This window comes from Ursus americanus, chromosome 18 (genome assembly GCF_024610735.1).
Source record: "Ursus americanus isolate L20-20 chromosome 18, mUrsAme1.1.p, whole genome shotgun sequence".
NCBI classification, from domain to species: domain Eukaryota; kingdom Metazoa; phylum Chordata; class Mammalia; order Carnivora; family Ursidae; genus Ursus; species Ursus americanus.
The window spans coordinates 23533051-23549757 of NC_142144.1; the positions used below are offsets into that span (position 1 = coordinate 23533051).

At 39.5% G+C, this 16707-nt stretch overlaps 1 pseudogene; it reads right to left on the reverse strand.

Moving 5' to 3' along the window:
• Positions 1–10827: 10827 nt before the first annotated feature.
• LOC123781171 (ubiquitin-conjugating enzyme E2 N pseudogene) lies at positions 10828–16044 on the reverse strand (annotated as a pseudogene).
• Positions 16045–16707: the final 663 nt, after the last annotated feature.

Genomic DNA, 16707 nt, shown 5'->3' on the forward strand with positions numbered 1-16707 from the left:
CAAGAGTAGAAACAGAAAGACCTGCTACAAGGCTCTTGCAATAATCCAGGGGAGACACAACTGTAACTCAGATTGGATGGTGGTAAAACGTGGTCAGATTCAGAATAACTTTTGAAAGTAGAGCTTGTAGGATTTCCTCACAGTTTGGAACCAGGATGTAAAAAGAAAGATTCAGGGATGACTTTAAGGATATGGGCCTGACCAAGTGGAATGATGGGTTCCTATTTAATAGGAGATGGGGAAGAGAAGGTCTGGGGGTTGGAAACTAAGAATTCCTCTTTGGGTATGATAATATGAGATGGCTATCGCAGCACTGCAAATGGGTATTGTGATAATACAGTGTGTAAGATAGTAGGTACTGCGAAGAAGCACAGCTCTGGGAATCAATGAGACTATGGTTTTGTTTTGTCTCCTGATGTCCCTTTAGGATTTATTTGGTGGAGGAATAGTTTTCTGTGGCATTGGGTGAAAACTCTGGTGAGTACCATGATTTTTTTAGGTTACTCTTAGGTATCAGTAAGTCTTCTACAATTTTCTTTAGGTAGGAAATCAGAGTCTTGATTCAGACACGAGGATGTCCACTTTAGTTTATTAATACTCACCATATTCATTAAAAGGTCAAATTCCTTCTGCTTCTAATTTTTTCTACTTTTAAGCCTCTTGTTCTACCTTCAAACCTGTCAAACTAGGTCCTGTAGCAGATAGGAAAAACTTTTCCCATTGGGGAGGAAATTATGTTTGGCTTTTTTTCTCTTTCTTATGTTCTCAGTAGCTATGCTTTCAACCACTCCAGAGTTGGAGACCTTGGAAGGTAGAGGGGAGAGAGATCAGAAAGTCCCCACTTGGCTGAGGCCATCCTAATCAGATCTCACTTTCTTGGAGGTCGGCTAATACTTCTAGTCATGTCTTCCTTGGTTCTTTCGTGGCTTCTGTGGCTGCTCCCCTACTGTGGCTCCTCTTTCAGCAACACCATTGGAGTGGGTGATACATCCTGTTCCTCCAATTGCCACTGGTTTTCCTGCAGCTCACTCCACACAGACTCTCTCGTTTACAGTCCCATCACCCCGCTGAGCGGCTCCTGGCTGACTCTCCTGCATGGCCCACCTCTTGTCCGCGGGAAGCATACACCCTGTGCCTCAGCTGATCCCCAAAGGAATACCTCTTCTCTGCTACCACCCACTCTGTTAGCAGCCTCTCATCTTTAGATCCCCCCCGGGGGGGGCAGTTAGACTCCAGTGAATTAAGAAGCTCCCACCATCCCCCTTTCTCCAAACTGCAAGGAACACATATCAGCTCTCCAAGTCATAGTCTATCACTAGATCTGAGCTGAAGGTAGACTTCCCCACTTCCTCACCTCTCCAGTGAGAGGAGCTATTCATAGCATAGCTGTTTTGAAAGAAATTTCATAAATCCACTCTTCAGTTTCTAGGAGCCAGACCATTTTATAAACTTGATTACAGTGAGGGGCCCACGTTAAACTGTTCTCAGATACTGCTGTGAAGATCTTGTTTTGCATCGGCCCCTTAATTTATCTGTGTTTATGTCTGTTGTATTAAAGGCTTGCCCCAAATTCCCTTTATAACATCTTGTTACATTTTCAAAGTGTGGGAATCAATGGCATATGAAATGTACTTAACGCCACGAGATTAGGGGAAATTGCCTATGGTATGAACAGCAAAAAGGTCTGAGGACTGAGCCTTGAGACTTTCAGAAATTGGAGAAATGAAGAGCCAGCAAAAGGACACTGAGAAGGAGTGCTTAGAATTTGACCTATTTCTGGACTGGCTTTAAAAAAACAAGTAACCCTTACTTCAGGCTTGTAGAACTCCTCTTTTATTCTGAATTATAATCAATACTCTAATAACTGTCTTTTTCAAGAGCGAATTTTCCATCCTTCACGATGCCACTCTTGATGTGTACATGCCTTGGCATTTACACAGTGTCCATTGTCTCCTTTTAACCACTGATAACCCCGTGAGCAAAGTTTATTACAGACAGGAGAACTGAAGGCCAGAGAACTTTCAGAGACTTTCCCAAGTTTCAAGAAGTAAGAGGCAATGGGTGGATTGAGGTGTTTGGTTTCAGTTGTTGTTGTTGTTATTGTTTTTTGTAATATACTTAATGTAGTTTAAAAAATGTTTATTTTAATTCCAATTAGTTAACATACAGTGTAATACTAGTTTCAGGTGTACAATATAGTGTTTCAGCACTTCCATACATCACCCAGTGCTCATCACGACAGGTGCTCCCCTTAATCCCCATCATGCCTATTTAATTCATCCCCCCCATGAATTAAATGATGAAAAAAACCTGAAAGGGGTTTTGAGCTTTCTTGTGCAGCTGCCTTGGAGACCCTCATGAAAATCATAGTATTTTCTAGGTTTTGCTGAAGTAGTCTGTTTAATCAATGGATGGTAAAAGTTTTATCTCACCAGCTCCTGTGTGTTAATCAAGATTACCTGGAGAGCTGTGTTGAGAAGGATTCTGAAGCATAGTGAAGTTCAGCAGGAAAGAGTACCTTGATTGATTAGTTATGGCTGCCATTGGTGTGATAGGGGTTTTGGTGGCATGCATGCAATGTATTTGGCATCACCAATTTAATTATTTTTCGTGTGTGTGTGTGTGTGTGTTTGTATTGTACCCTGGAACAGTTGCAGTTTCTCAGAACATATTATAAGAAAGGGAACAGGAAGAAAGAGCAGGCTAAAAACATATTGGGTTACTGGAGATGACAGCATTGTATGCATGCAATCTGAGAGCACACATTTTTAAAGATGTGGCATGAGTAAAGAAAATAGCCTGAACTCAGAGCAGCCTTACAAACCAGCCATTGTTCACCAGCAGTTTTCTCCCTGAATTTTTATTTTGAGAAATTTTGGACCAACAGAAAAGTAAAAGAATAAGTAGTACAATGAGTGCCGAATGTCAATTTCCTAGATTTATCAAGTGTTAAAATTCTCTCTCTCTATGCTTTTATTCTGAATTACTCAAAACTAAAAGTTCATGACACTTGGGAATTCATCTCTTAAGAACAGGGAATTTTCCTGTATGATCAAAATACCATTATCATACCATTAAAAATAATATATAGGCCATGTTTAAATTTACCCAGTTGTCCCCCAAAGTGAGATCAGATTGACTGTACTACTTTTTGACAAGATTTTATCTTGGTAAATGATATATTGTAAGGTTTTTCACTTCATTGATAAAATCCATCAAAAATGAGCATGTTGGGGTGCCTGGGTGGCTCAGTCGGTTAAGCATCTGCCCTTGGCTCAGGTCATGATCCTGGGGTCCTGGGATCAAGTCCCGCATTGGGCTCCCTGCTCACCAGTGAGTCTGCTTCTCTCTCTGCCCCTCCCCCTGCTCATGTTCTCTCTAATAAATAAATAAATAAATAAATAAATAAATAAATAAATAAATAAATAAAATCTTTAAAGAATGAGCGTGTTATTTTATTACCTGGATATAGTACATTTTATTTTACCCGTCTTTTACTTTTGGGCATTTAGTCTGCTTTCTACTTAGCAATTGTTATTGTAAATGCTGCTGCAGTGAACATTGTGGGAACATAGTAGATTGACCTTAATATATATTCCAACCTCTTTTTCCAGGGCCCTCCTATAGTAAAAGGCTACATTTTCCCCAGCTTGCTTTGCAATTTGGGTTCTAGATATGATTTAGTTTCCACCAATCACTTGCACTTACCTAAGACTTGGAAGGCAAGAGTGAGGTAGATGTCATGCTTTTGCGCTCCTGGATTTCTCCTAGAAAGCCTGGCTATTTATTTATTTATTTCTTCTGCAGTGTCAGAGACTATGGAAAGCCATTGGAGAGTTGACGGCAGAGGTATGGAATGATCTGATTTAATTTTTAAAATCATGCTGGCTGCTGCTTGGAGAACAGATTATAAGGGAGTGTAATCAGAATCAGGATCCAGTTAGGAGGCTCTTGCTATCTGGGTGGAGATGATGGTGGTTTGGACGAGCATGATATCTATTGGTAGAGGAGGTGAGCAATAGTTGGATTCAGAATATATTTTGAAGGTGGAATCATCAGAATTTGCTGCTAGATTGTCTATGGGATGTGAGAAGAAATGATCCCCGGCTCCCTTTTCGTTTGAGTTCTGGATGTAATTCACCCATCAGATGCAGTCGTGTGAGATTTGGAAGGCAGAATTAAGGTAGAGGTCTTGCCTTTGCTATTTCTGACCTCATCCACTGCAGCTGGAAGGAAGGCAGCGTGTATTGGTTCAGCTGTAGAAACGATGGTAGATTTGGTGGTGGAAGCATTGGGTGGTTGTCTCCTGGTGTTTCACTTTTCTCATGAACTAAAATGCAAAGACATCAACTGAGATTGGGGTGTGTGGGAGGAAGGGCTGAGATTTATTATTTATCATGTGTTGCTTCCTCCACTGCCAGGACCCTACACAATGCCTGGTCTCTAGAAGATAGTCACTTTGTTGTTAACTGGACAGTTCTCTACTTTTGTAGAAAGATTTACCCATAAAGCGTAACCTTTGACTTCAAAATAAATCAATGCAGTAAACTAAATCAAGGAGATTCTCACATTGTTCAAAGAAGCTATCTTTTTACTATTTAAACCTCAGGTTTCAAACAGTAATTGTCTTTGAAAGTGTTGCTAGGTTTAGAAGTGTTTTTTGATTCTGACCTATACCTAAGCGTTCTGTATCTTTTCAAGAGACGACTCCGTCTCCTCAGGAGGTATTAATATGTAAGGGACAAATAGCTCCCTATATTTGAAAACACTTGAGAAATCTCTGGCATTTTTCTAATAGTCTTGAGAAATAATTTGGTAAACCAGTTTTTTTTTTAATTTTAAAAATTTTTATTTTTTATAATAATTTTTTATTATGTTAGTCATCATACAGTATAACCTTAGTTTTTGATGTAATGTTCCATGATTCATTATTTGCGTAAACCAGTCTTTAAAACTTTATGTGATGAAACTGGTCATTCCTGTCATGGCCTGTATTTCTTTTTAAAGCATGTCGTTGGGCTTTTTTCATCACCTTTGATATATTGAATTCTAATTTTTGATTCAAATTTTTTAATCTCTAAATATCCTCATTTTGGAGTTGATTGTTTAGATTGTGTATAAAGCACCTATGGTAGTGGAAGAAGTATTTGATTTAGAGCTAGAAGATACAATTTTGGGTCCTTCCTCAGCAATGTCCTGGCTATATGACTTTGGGTTATTTAATTAAATTTCTGAGACTGTGTTTCCATTTTATTTTATTTTTTATTCTTTTTTTTTGATAATAATTTTTTATTATGTTAGTCACTATACAGTACATCCTTGGTTTTTGATGCAGTGTTACAGGATTCATTATTTGCGTATAACACCCAGCGCTCCATGCAATATGTGCCCTCCTTAATACCCATCACCGGCCTATCCCAATCCCCCAACCCCCTCCCCTCTGAAGCCCTCAGTTTGTTTTCCAGAGTCCATAGTCTCTCATGGTTCATTCCCCTTCTGTTTACCCCCCCCCTTCATCCTTCCCTTCCTTCTCCTACCGATCTCCCTGCTATTTCTTATGTTCCATAAATGAGTGAAACCATATGATAATTGTCTTTCTCTGCTTGACTTATTTCACTTAGCATAATCTTCTCCAGTCCTGTCCAAGTTGCTGCAAATGTTGGGTAATCATTCTTTCTGATGGCTGAGAAATATTCCATTTTATGGACCACATCTTCTTTATCCATTTGTCTGTTGAAGGGCATCTCAGCTCCTTCCACAATTTAGCTATTGTGGACAATGCTGCTATGAACATTGGGGTGCATATGGCCCTTCTCTTCACTATGTCTGTATCTTTGGGATAAATACCCAGTAGTGCAATTGCTGGATCATAGGGTAGCTCTATTTTTAACTTTTTAAGGGACCTCCACACTGTTTTCCAAAGTGGCTGTACCAACTTGCATTCCCACCAACAGTGTAAGAGGGATCCCCTTTCTCCACATCCTCTCCAACATTATCTTAACCAGAGAGGTAAAGGATCTATACTCTAGAAACTACAGATCACTCTTGAAAGACATTGAAGAAGACACAGAAAGATGGAAAAATATTCCATGCTCATGAATCAGAAGAATAAACATAGTTAAAATGTCTATGCTACCCAGAGCAATCTACACTTTCAATGCCATCCCATTCTAAATATCAATGACATTTTTCAAAGAGCTGGAACAAACCCCCTAAATTTGTGTGGAACCAGAAAAGGCCCCGAATTGCCAAGGAATTGTTGAAAAGGAAAAACAAAGGTAGGGGCATCACGTTGCCTGATTTCAAGCTATACTGCAAAGCTGTGATCACCAAGACAGCGTGGTACTGGCACAAGAACAGACACATAGACCAATGGAACAGAATAGAGACCCCAGAAATGGACCCTTGGCTCTATGGGCAACTAATCTTTGACAAAGCAGGAAAAAACATCTAGTGGAAAAAAGACAGTCTCTTCAATAAATGGTGCTGGGAAAATTGGACAGCTCCATGCAAAAGAATGAAACTTGACCACTCTCACACCATATACAAAGATAAACTCCAAATGGATGAAAGACCTCGATGTGAGACAAGAATCCATCAAAATCATAGAGGAGAACATAGGCTGTAACCTCTTGGACATCGGCCACAGCAACTTTTTTCATGACACATCTCCAAAGGCAAGAGAAACAAAAGAAAAAATGAACTTTTTATCTTGATGAAAAGCTTCTGCACAGCCAAGGAAACAGCAAAAAAACTATAAAACAAGGTTGATACCTACCTCATGTAGTTACTGTAATAATGACAACTCACATCTCTATAACTTGCAGTCATTTTTCTACATATCATCTTATTTGATCTTCAGGTCAACTCCATGAGCTTGATGGGGCATATAATATCAATCCCCTTCTACATTCGTGGAAACTGAGGCTGGGCAAGGCTCATGTGAAGGGTCAAATAGGAGGTGTCAGAGCTGGAATTTGAACCCAAATATTTTTCCATATACCACCCATCATATTCCATTGGGTTTATATTGCATTTTATAAATCTCAAAGCATTCTTCAAAAGCAAAGCATTATTATTTTTATGTTACTGTCTATTCCTGAGTAGACATTCAGTGGTGGTTTTGTTGGGAAAGTAGCCAGACATGCAGTCTGATCGTCTAGAATTGTGCTGTTCATTATGGGAGCCACTAGCCACATGCGGCTGCTGAGTAGTTGAAGTGTGGCTGCTATTACTGAGGCACTGAAGCTTTACATTTTGTTTAGTAAATTTAAGTTTAGAAACTGAAACTCAATTTTAGTTAGTGGAAAACTTGTAAGTATATTTGAAACAATTTGGGTATATGAATCTATTTTTCCAGCTGTAAATTTTGTGATCTAAATACAGATACCCATTTCCAATGAAAACGTAGCAGTCATATTGAGATGTGCTATAAGTATAAAAAATACGTCACATTTTGAAGACTTAGTATGACAAATGTGATGTAAAACATAATATTTATATTGATTACATTTTGAAAGGGTAATACTGTGGATATATTGGGTTAAAATATATTAAAATTAATTTCGTCTGTTTCTATTTACTTTTAAATGTTGCTACTAGAAAATTTGAAACTATGCGTGTGGCTTACGTAGTACTTCTTGGACGGCATTACTCTAGAATTAGCTCTGAAAGAACATTTGTGTTTTCTTGATTAGGTATTTCCAGACCAGACATCATAGTTCAAATTTCACATTTTCTCTCAAATAAGGAGTCTCTGGAGCAACCTGTTTTGTGTATTAGGCCCTGGCTAATTACTATTCCTTCCGAACAAGGAGAGTGAGTCTCTTGCGGGCGCTCCTTGAGGTTTGTTCCGACCTCGGTGAGGAGCTTTGCTGCTTCCGCCTGGTGCTCAGTCCCAGCAGCCAGTCTGACAGGCGTGGCCTTCTAACTCTCCCTCCCACCCTCAAGGCTTCCTGAGTTTGTGTCTTGGGCTCCACTCTGACCTGGCCCGCCGCAGGTTCTAATTCTACCGTGCTTGGTTTTGGTACTTGCTGGTGTGCCTCCACCTGGGTCTGTGCTGGCTTGACTGTTTGCGTGGAGTGTTCCGCTGTGCAGGAATTGAGTGGACATAGCTTTGGGAGACGCTAGGTTGCAGGTAATAGCTTTGTACCTAGCCACATTCCTGAAAGTGTATGTGAAAGTTCAACACACCCAAAACAGAGCTATGTAAGATGAGGACTGTAAACTCAATAGCCTAAATATCAGTCTTAAGTAATTCCTTGTCTTCTATTTTATTTTATTTTGGTTCAGTATTTGTATATATTGCAAATGATCACCATAATAAGTCTAGTTAACATCTATCACCATACATGCAGATTTTTTCTTGTGATGAGAAATTTTAAGATTTACTGTTTTAACAACTTTCAAATATGCCATTATTAACTGTAGTCGCCATGCTGTACATGACATCGCCATGACTTATTTATTTTATAATTGGAAGTTTGTACCTTTTGACCTTCACCTATTTTGCCCATCCCATACCCCCTGCCTCTGGCAACCACCAATCTGTTCTCTGTATCTATGTTTTTAAAAATAATATATTTCATATAAAGTGAGATTATAAAGTATCTTTGTCTGACTTATTTCATGCAGCATAATGCCCTTAAGGTCCATTCATGTTGTCACAAATGACAAGATTTCATTCTTTTTTATGGCTGAATAATATTCCATTATATGTCTATATCTATCTATCTGCACACATGTCACATTTTCTTAATCTGTCCGTTGATGGATACTTGGGTTGTTTGCGTATCTTGGCTATTGCAAGTAATGCTCCAGGGAACATGGGGGTGCATATAGCTTTTTGAGTTAGTGTTTTTGTTTTCTTTGGATAAATAGCTGGTAGTGGAGCTGCTGGATCATATGATAGTTCTTTTTTTAATTTGTTGAGGAAGCTCCATACTGTTTTCCATAGTGGCTACACCAATTTACATTCCCACTAACAGTGCACAAGCTTCCCTTTTTACCACATTCCTCACTAATGCTTGTTATTTCTTGTTTTCTTGATGATAGCCATTTTAACTGGTATGAGGTGGTATCTCATTGTGTTTTGATTTGCATTTCCCTGATGATGAGTGATGTTGAGCACTTTATCATGTACTTGTTGGCCAAGTATATGTCTTCTTTGGGAAAATGCCTATTTAGATCCTATGCCTTTTTTAAAAATTTAAATTCAATTAGCCAAGATATAGTACACCATTAGTTTCAGATGTAGAGTCCAGTGCTCATCACATCACTTGCCCTCCTTAATCCCCATTCCCCACCCATCACCCCTCCAGCAGCCCTTAGTTTGTTTTCGATAGTTAAGAGTCTCTCATGGTTTTTCTCCCCCTCTGATATCTTCCCCTTCAGTTTTCCCTCCCTTCCCCTATGATCCTCTGTGCTGTTTCTCATATTCCACATATGAGTGAAACCATTTGATAATTGTCTTTCTCTGATTGACTTATTTCGCTCAGCATAATACCCTGCAGTTCCATCCACGTCAAAGTAAATGGTAAGTATCCATCCTTTCTGATGGCTGAGTAATATTCCATTTTGTGTGTGTGTGTGTGTGTGTGTGTGTGTGTGTGTGTGTATGTATGTCACCTCTTTATCCATTCATCTGTCGATGAACATCTCTTCTATGCCTATTTTTAAATTGAATTTTTTTCTTCTTTTTGTTTTTTTCTTGCCATTGAGTTGTTCATACAACTTCTTTATGTATTTTGGATATTAACCTATTATATATATGATTTGCAAATATTTTCTCCCATTCAGTAGTTGCCTTTTCATTTTATTGATGTTTCTTTGCTGTGCAGAAACTTTGGAGCTTGATGTAGTCCTACTTGCTTAGTTTTGATTTTGTTGCTCTTGCTTTTGGTGTCAGATTAAGAAAATTATTGCCAAGACTAATGTCGAGGAGCTTACTGCCCATGTTTTCTTGTATGAACTTTGTGATTTCAGGTCTTATATTCAAGTCTTTAATTCGTTTCGGGTTAATTTTTGTGTATAGTGTAAGGTAAAGGTTCAGTTTCATACTTTTGCATGTGGATGTCCAGTTTTTCCAATACCATTTATTGAAGGGTTTGTCCTTTCCCCATTGTATGTTATACCTTATCTTTTTTTTGAATAAAAAATATTTTTACTAAAACATAAAATTTACAGAAGTTTCCAGACAAGCCATACAAAATGGTCATAAGCTTTTTCTTGAAGGAAGGATTCTACACTTGACAGCAAAGTCACAATGTTATTAGCGAAGGCTGTGATGTTTGCTTAATGTTTCCATTTTAGTTCATCAATCTTGTCCATCTACAGTGTTTAAATAAAGTTAGACTTGGCTAGGGAGCACATTATAACAAACTTGCTAGCTGCTTTTAACCAAATGCTATTAGATCACCAATTAAAGGGGGAAGGAGCCCATAAAATTAAAATAAAACTACCTCTCCCCCTCAAAAAAAAAAAAAAAAAAAAAGAACACCCACACCCTTGCAGCTAACGCTGACAACTACCTTCATTCATACTTCTTTATACTTAAACCATAATGGGGGAAGTGAATAAAAGCAGAGACGGGCCACTGCTTTTAAATGTTTTGAAATAATCCCAATGGTACTTCTAGTCTCTAATCATGCTTTATAACAGTGAATCAGGACAAGACATAGATCTGCTAATGTGTACTTAGCCACCAAAGGACTGAAGATGTCTGGGCTTTATTCTGTAATGTTTCTAAGACTGTGTCCATTAAATGCAAACAAAAAAGGAAGAAGTCTTGGCAGATGAGGAGAAGTGATGCACACTTGATGATTGATTTTAAATATTATTCATGGCATGTAGCTAGTCCATGCTCTAGCTGTTTCTATGGCTTGGGTTTCATTGGTCTTGCACTGCTCTGCTCCATCATTTGCTAATGGATCATCTGGACCGGAAGGACTTAACAAAGCCGGGATCAATAGCAGAACTGTGCAGATCTGCAGTGCTGGGGACCACTTATCTTTCCAACATATCTAAACATATTTTTTTCAACTTGCCCACATTAGGATGATAAATTTTGGTCATGAAATGTATGTTAGGGGCTGCCATTGGGTATTCTTCTGGAAAGAATAGTTGAAGTTTAAAAGTCCTTCCTTCCTGGTGCCTGGGTGTCTCAGTCCATTAAGCGTCTGCCTTCAGCTCAGGTCGTGATCCCAGGGTCCTGGGATAGAGCCCAGCATGAGGCCCCTGCTCGCAGGGAGCCTGCTTCTCCCTCTCCTCCCCACTTATGCTCTCTCTTGCAATCTTTCTCTCTGTCTCTCAAATAAATAAAATCTTAAAAACAAAAAGTCCTTCCTTCAAAGGGGGAAATCCTGGGGGCCAACAATGACCACATGAAAATATGGGCATTGCTTCCATCTGGTTCTGCTTTAATATCAGGAACTGGTTCTGCCAGCAACCGCTGGGTTTCCTTGATAAATCCTTCAGGGCCGCCTGGCCATCTTGTCAGATCCTGAGTTTGGCCTCTGGTCTTAACTCTGGTTTCCTATACCTTGTCATTTAGCCACAATCTTTGATGTTGTCTTTCCAACATTTCATATATGCTTTTTGATTTTGTGGGATTGTTTTCACAGTTGGAAACATAATTAACTACCTAAATGTACTACGATGGCTTAAAGATTTGACACTTTTAGTACCCCCAAGTGCCCTCATTTTTCTCAAATATATTGTTTGTAAATCCCACAGATCTTATCAGTAGTATTAATGTTTTAATTTTTCCTACCATCCATTTATTTTTAAATATTAAGGGTAAAGAAACAATGCTTCTCAAAAATTTTAGCCTTGGATTTTTAGCATTTTTTCAAATGAAACCTTAGGTGCAAGCCCAGTAAGTAAAGCAGAGCATTGTAGCATGCTGTGGTTGGAACAGCAGGTGTGTGTGTGTGTGGGGGGGATCGGGAAGGGAGTGCAGGGTCTGTGAGGGGAGCAGGCTGTCAACTCAACATGTAAAAAGTCAGTGAGTCACTGAAATAAACTATTCACACAGGATATAGACCCTTCTTTTGGGGCAAAGAAGGTGGTGCTGCTAAAACTGTTGTTGACTTGCAGGTGGTGCCACCATGATGTTTTTGAGTTGATATTACGATAGCCTGAAATTACTTGTTGAAAGTTGATTTATGACTGTCAAAGTGAAATATACAAATGTGTGGGGGGGAGGTTGGCCTGATTGGTCCCTGATGGATTCTTGAATCCCATACTGGGCAGTCCTGGAGAGAGGCTCTGTTTGTTTTGTCCTATGAGAACATGCCTATAATTTGGGGGTGGAGGAAGAGAACTACAGATAAAGACACTTCACTCCATGCTCAACAACTTGGTTTTATTCCCTCACCATGGAATCCCCTGAAGATTGCGGATGATTTTTCTGGCCAGGTTTCCCCCATAAACCAAGACAATGAAGTATGGGACACTTGTTAAACACATAAAAGTGGACTACAGAGCTCTTGATTACCCCCCTCCCTGCTCCCTACTCTCTTGTCCCACTTGGCGTGTTTGGCATGATGATGGGGAGGGCAGAGCTCCAGCATCCCAGGTAGGCATGAGTGACACCATATTAATAAATGAGTATTTTATTAATGGTGAAGAAGTAGTTCCCACTTTTCCAAATGATCTGATTTCAGTGAAAGGGCAAAAACTAAGATTCCTGTGTAAGTGAATGGTTTATGAAATCGTCCTGTGAATGAAAGCAGATAAACAGGTTATCAGACCCCATCCTTCTTTCCCATCAGCATTCAGCTTCTTTGGCTCTGCACAGTGGCATTTAGTTTTCAAAGAACATGAAAAAAAAGGTGGGAAGAGGGGTACCAGGTTTAGCTTTATTTACCATATGATTGGTACTGAATGCTTTAAACATTTATTTAAATGGTAGAATTTACTTTTCTATTCAAATATGAGCTAACCCAGGCTCAGAGAGGTAGAGCATTTGCTGAAAGTCACACAGCTGGTAACTAGGTGTTACTCTAAAATCCATTTGCTTACATAACACTAGGAAAATACTCTCAACATATGAATGAGTGGTTTCTACTTAGGATCCCTATAGCCCTTTGTACACAGTAGAATATAATACACACCATGACTTGTGTTATGCACCTGTTTGTCTTCCTCACTGTATGTAGGTTCCGTGAGGCTAGGGACCAAGGCAGATACTTTTGGTTCTCCTCCCATCAGCCTCTCCTTTCTTCTTTGCCAGTAGGACTTATCTCGTCCAGAATATATCACATGACTACACCTAGCTGCAAGGAAGGTTGGGAAATGTAGTCTTTAAGTGGGTCATTTCTGCCCTTAATAAAAATTGAGTTCTGGGGCACCTGGGTGGCTCAGTCGGTTAAGCATCTGACTCTGATTTTGGCTCAGGTCATGATATCAGGGTCATGAGATTGAGCTCCATATTGGGCTCTGTGCTCAGGGCAGAGTCTGCTTGAGATTTTCTCTCCCTCTCCATCACTCTAAAATAAATAACTATCCTTTTTAAAAAAGTTGAATTCTATTGATAAGAAAGGAGGGGAGTTTGGATATGGGGTATAAAGCTTTTCTGTATAGAGTACTTAAAATATATATATTTTAGGGGCACCTCGGTGGCTTAGTCGGTTAAGCATTTGACTCTTGATTTTGGCTCAGGTCATGATCTCAGGTTCTGGGATGGAGCCTGCGTCAGGGGTAGGGGTGGGGGATGGGTCCCTGCTCAGTGGGGAGTCTGCTTCTCCCTTTGCCTTTCCCCTTGCTTATGTTCTCTCTCTCTCTCTCAAATAGATAAATAAAATCTTCAAAAAATTTATATTTTAAAATACCTTAAAAAAATAAAATACCCTTTTAGGAAGGGCACTTTTTTTTTTTTTAGCTTCCTTTCTACTCCTTTTTCTCTTTAACTTACCGTAATACAGATATATGTTACTTCTAGGCATTGGGTTTAGAACTTGGCAGAAACCTCTGTTTCTGTAAGTAAGGCAGCACCCTCCTTACTTTTCCTGACAATTCCTTTCTGAGGTCAGGAGTGGGTTCTACTCACTTTCTGCCTGGAAGGGGCTTCTACCCTCTGCCCAAGATCTGGAAATGACGCTTTGATCCCTGGTCAGTGATCCCCTCAAAGCCGTGTTTGCCTCATCCTTGCTTTCTAAAGCATTTCTTCTGTCTTAACAAGTTCTTCTCATATGTTCGAAACACAGTTCAATGTGATTTTCACCTCATTTGCAAAGGTCTATTGAGAAATGTGGGGGAAGAGGTATTTGTCATAGCTATTGCAATTTCCTGGAAACTATTTATGATATGATTAGCCCGTTTGGAGAAGAGAGACTCTGAGCAAGTGGTAAGAATAAAAGTATTTCCCATTTAGGAAAAAAAAATTCACTCATTCACTTATTTATTTAAATTTTTCCAGCGGTTTCTTTGATTCTTGGGAAGGCTTTGAGGGACTTTTTGAAATTTTAGGCAATTTTCAAAGACTTCTCCAGTTGTTTTCCACAGGAAATGTAAAAGCACACATTTAATTTTAGTTCATTTGGAGGTATTTCAGGAAAACAGAATGTGGAAATAGGGAGAAATGTATAAATAAATAAACTTTAAAAAAAAATCAGGACGTAAGTCATTTTGTGCTCTTTTACTAAAACCCAGTTAATACTAATCATGCCTGCCATTAATTATTTGAGTTCAACTGTCTTTTGGCAGGCAGGATTGCTTGGTAAGCTGGCTCTGTAGGGCAGGGTTATAGTACTGGATTCATCTTAGTAATTTTAATAACCAGCACAGAGATAAGCACAACCAGGGGCCTGAGACGTATGTGTAGAATTGAATGGGTGCCAACAGTAGAAAGTGTTTCATTAATGCACCTGATTGATTCATGTCTTAAAACTTTGACGAGACTCTTATAAACTTCTGGCCATTCTTGGGAGGAAATCAATTTGCAAGTTAATTAACCAGCCTCACATATATTATTTATTCAGTTCTAATTGTTTATGAACTTTATGCAGATGGTTTTGCTCTGAATGAGAGAATCAGTGTCCATAAATTAGTGAAAATATTTGATTTCTCTGCACTCTGCTTATGTGTCTGTATTATGCATATTATAGCAGGACCCAAGGTTAACAAATTATTTTGACACAGAGAATTGTAATCAGGAATTTCTACCTAAGTAAGGATGTAAGCAGTTCTCCACAGTGATGGTATAAATAGAAATTTGAATTTGTTAATTGGCAAAATAGGTCACTTCCATTAGGTCAGTCTTATAGCCAATGGGGAATCTTTTGACTATCCAATTAAAAATATCAGCAATTAGGGACATCTTGTAGTGGCTGTGAAATAATAGAAAAAACTATATTAATTAAACCTTTTTAATTTCCTAAGTGATAAGAACACTAGGAGCATCTTTTGTTCTAATATTTGGTCTTTGATCCTGATTCCTGACATAGAGCTCCTAAATCCCTTATAATCTCCTGGGTAATAGCAATGTCTTTTGTTTTAACAAGATGACCTCTCTTGGTGGCTCCTGGATGGGGTCTGGTCGCCAGAAGGACCAAGCCATGATTAGATGCTTGGAAGTTTCAGCTCCACCCCCTGTTTTCCAGAGAGGGGAAAGGGACTGGAAATGAAGTTAATGATCCATTATGCCTCTGTGATGAAGCCTCCATAAAAATCTTGAAAGTATGGGATTTGGAGAACTTCTAGGTTAGTGAACACATCCACTTATCGGGAGGGTCACACACCCCTACTCCACGGGGACAGAAGTTCCCAGACCTGCCCCTAAGTATCTCTTCATCTGGTTGTTCATCTGTATCCTTTATTTTATCCTTTATTACATAATAAGCTGGTAAGTGTTTCCCTGAATTCTGTGAGCTGTTCTAGCAAATAATTGAACCTGAGGAAGGGGTAGTAGGAACCTTCCATTTAGAGCCCATTGGTCAGAAGCACAGGTCACAACCTGGACTGGCTGTTGACCTCTGAAGTGGTGGTGGTGGGGGTGGGCAGTCTTGTGGGGCTGAGTCCTCCACCTGTGGGATCTGACGCCATCTCCGGGTAGATCGTGTCAGAAATGAGTTAAATTGTAGGACATCAGGCTGGCGTCACAGAACTGACTGGTGTGGGAGAAAGACCCACACGCACCTGGTGGCAGAAGTGTTGTGAGTGTGGCAGTAGTGGGAGAGTACAGGAGACACGCAGGAGGAGTGGAGGTGTTCTTTATGGTAGCCCATGGAGATAGAGTCAGGTTTGCCACATATTTGAAACACTTTTTTGTTAAGGTATAATTACATAGAGAAAAATGTAAAAATCATAAGTGTAGAGCTTAAATTTTTATAAATGAAATCTCATGTAATTAGCACTCTGATTAAGAAACAGAATATGACCAGGGGCGCCTGGATGGCTCAGTCGGTTAAACATCCAACTCTTGATTTCGGCTCGGGTCATGATCTCAGGGTTGTGGGATTAAGCCCTGTGTTGGGCTCCCTGCTGAGTGTGGAGCCTGCTTGAGATTCTCCCTCCTTCTCCTTCTGCCCCTTCCCACTCACACGCTCTCGCTGTCTCTCAAAAACAAGCAAACAAAAACACAAAAGAAGCCCAGCAAAAAAACCACAAGTAGGTGACTAGTACCCTAGAAAATTCAGTCCTGCTCCCTTGCAGGCTGCCACTGGCTTTTTTTTTTTTTTTTTTGATAGACACACAAGCACACCTTTT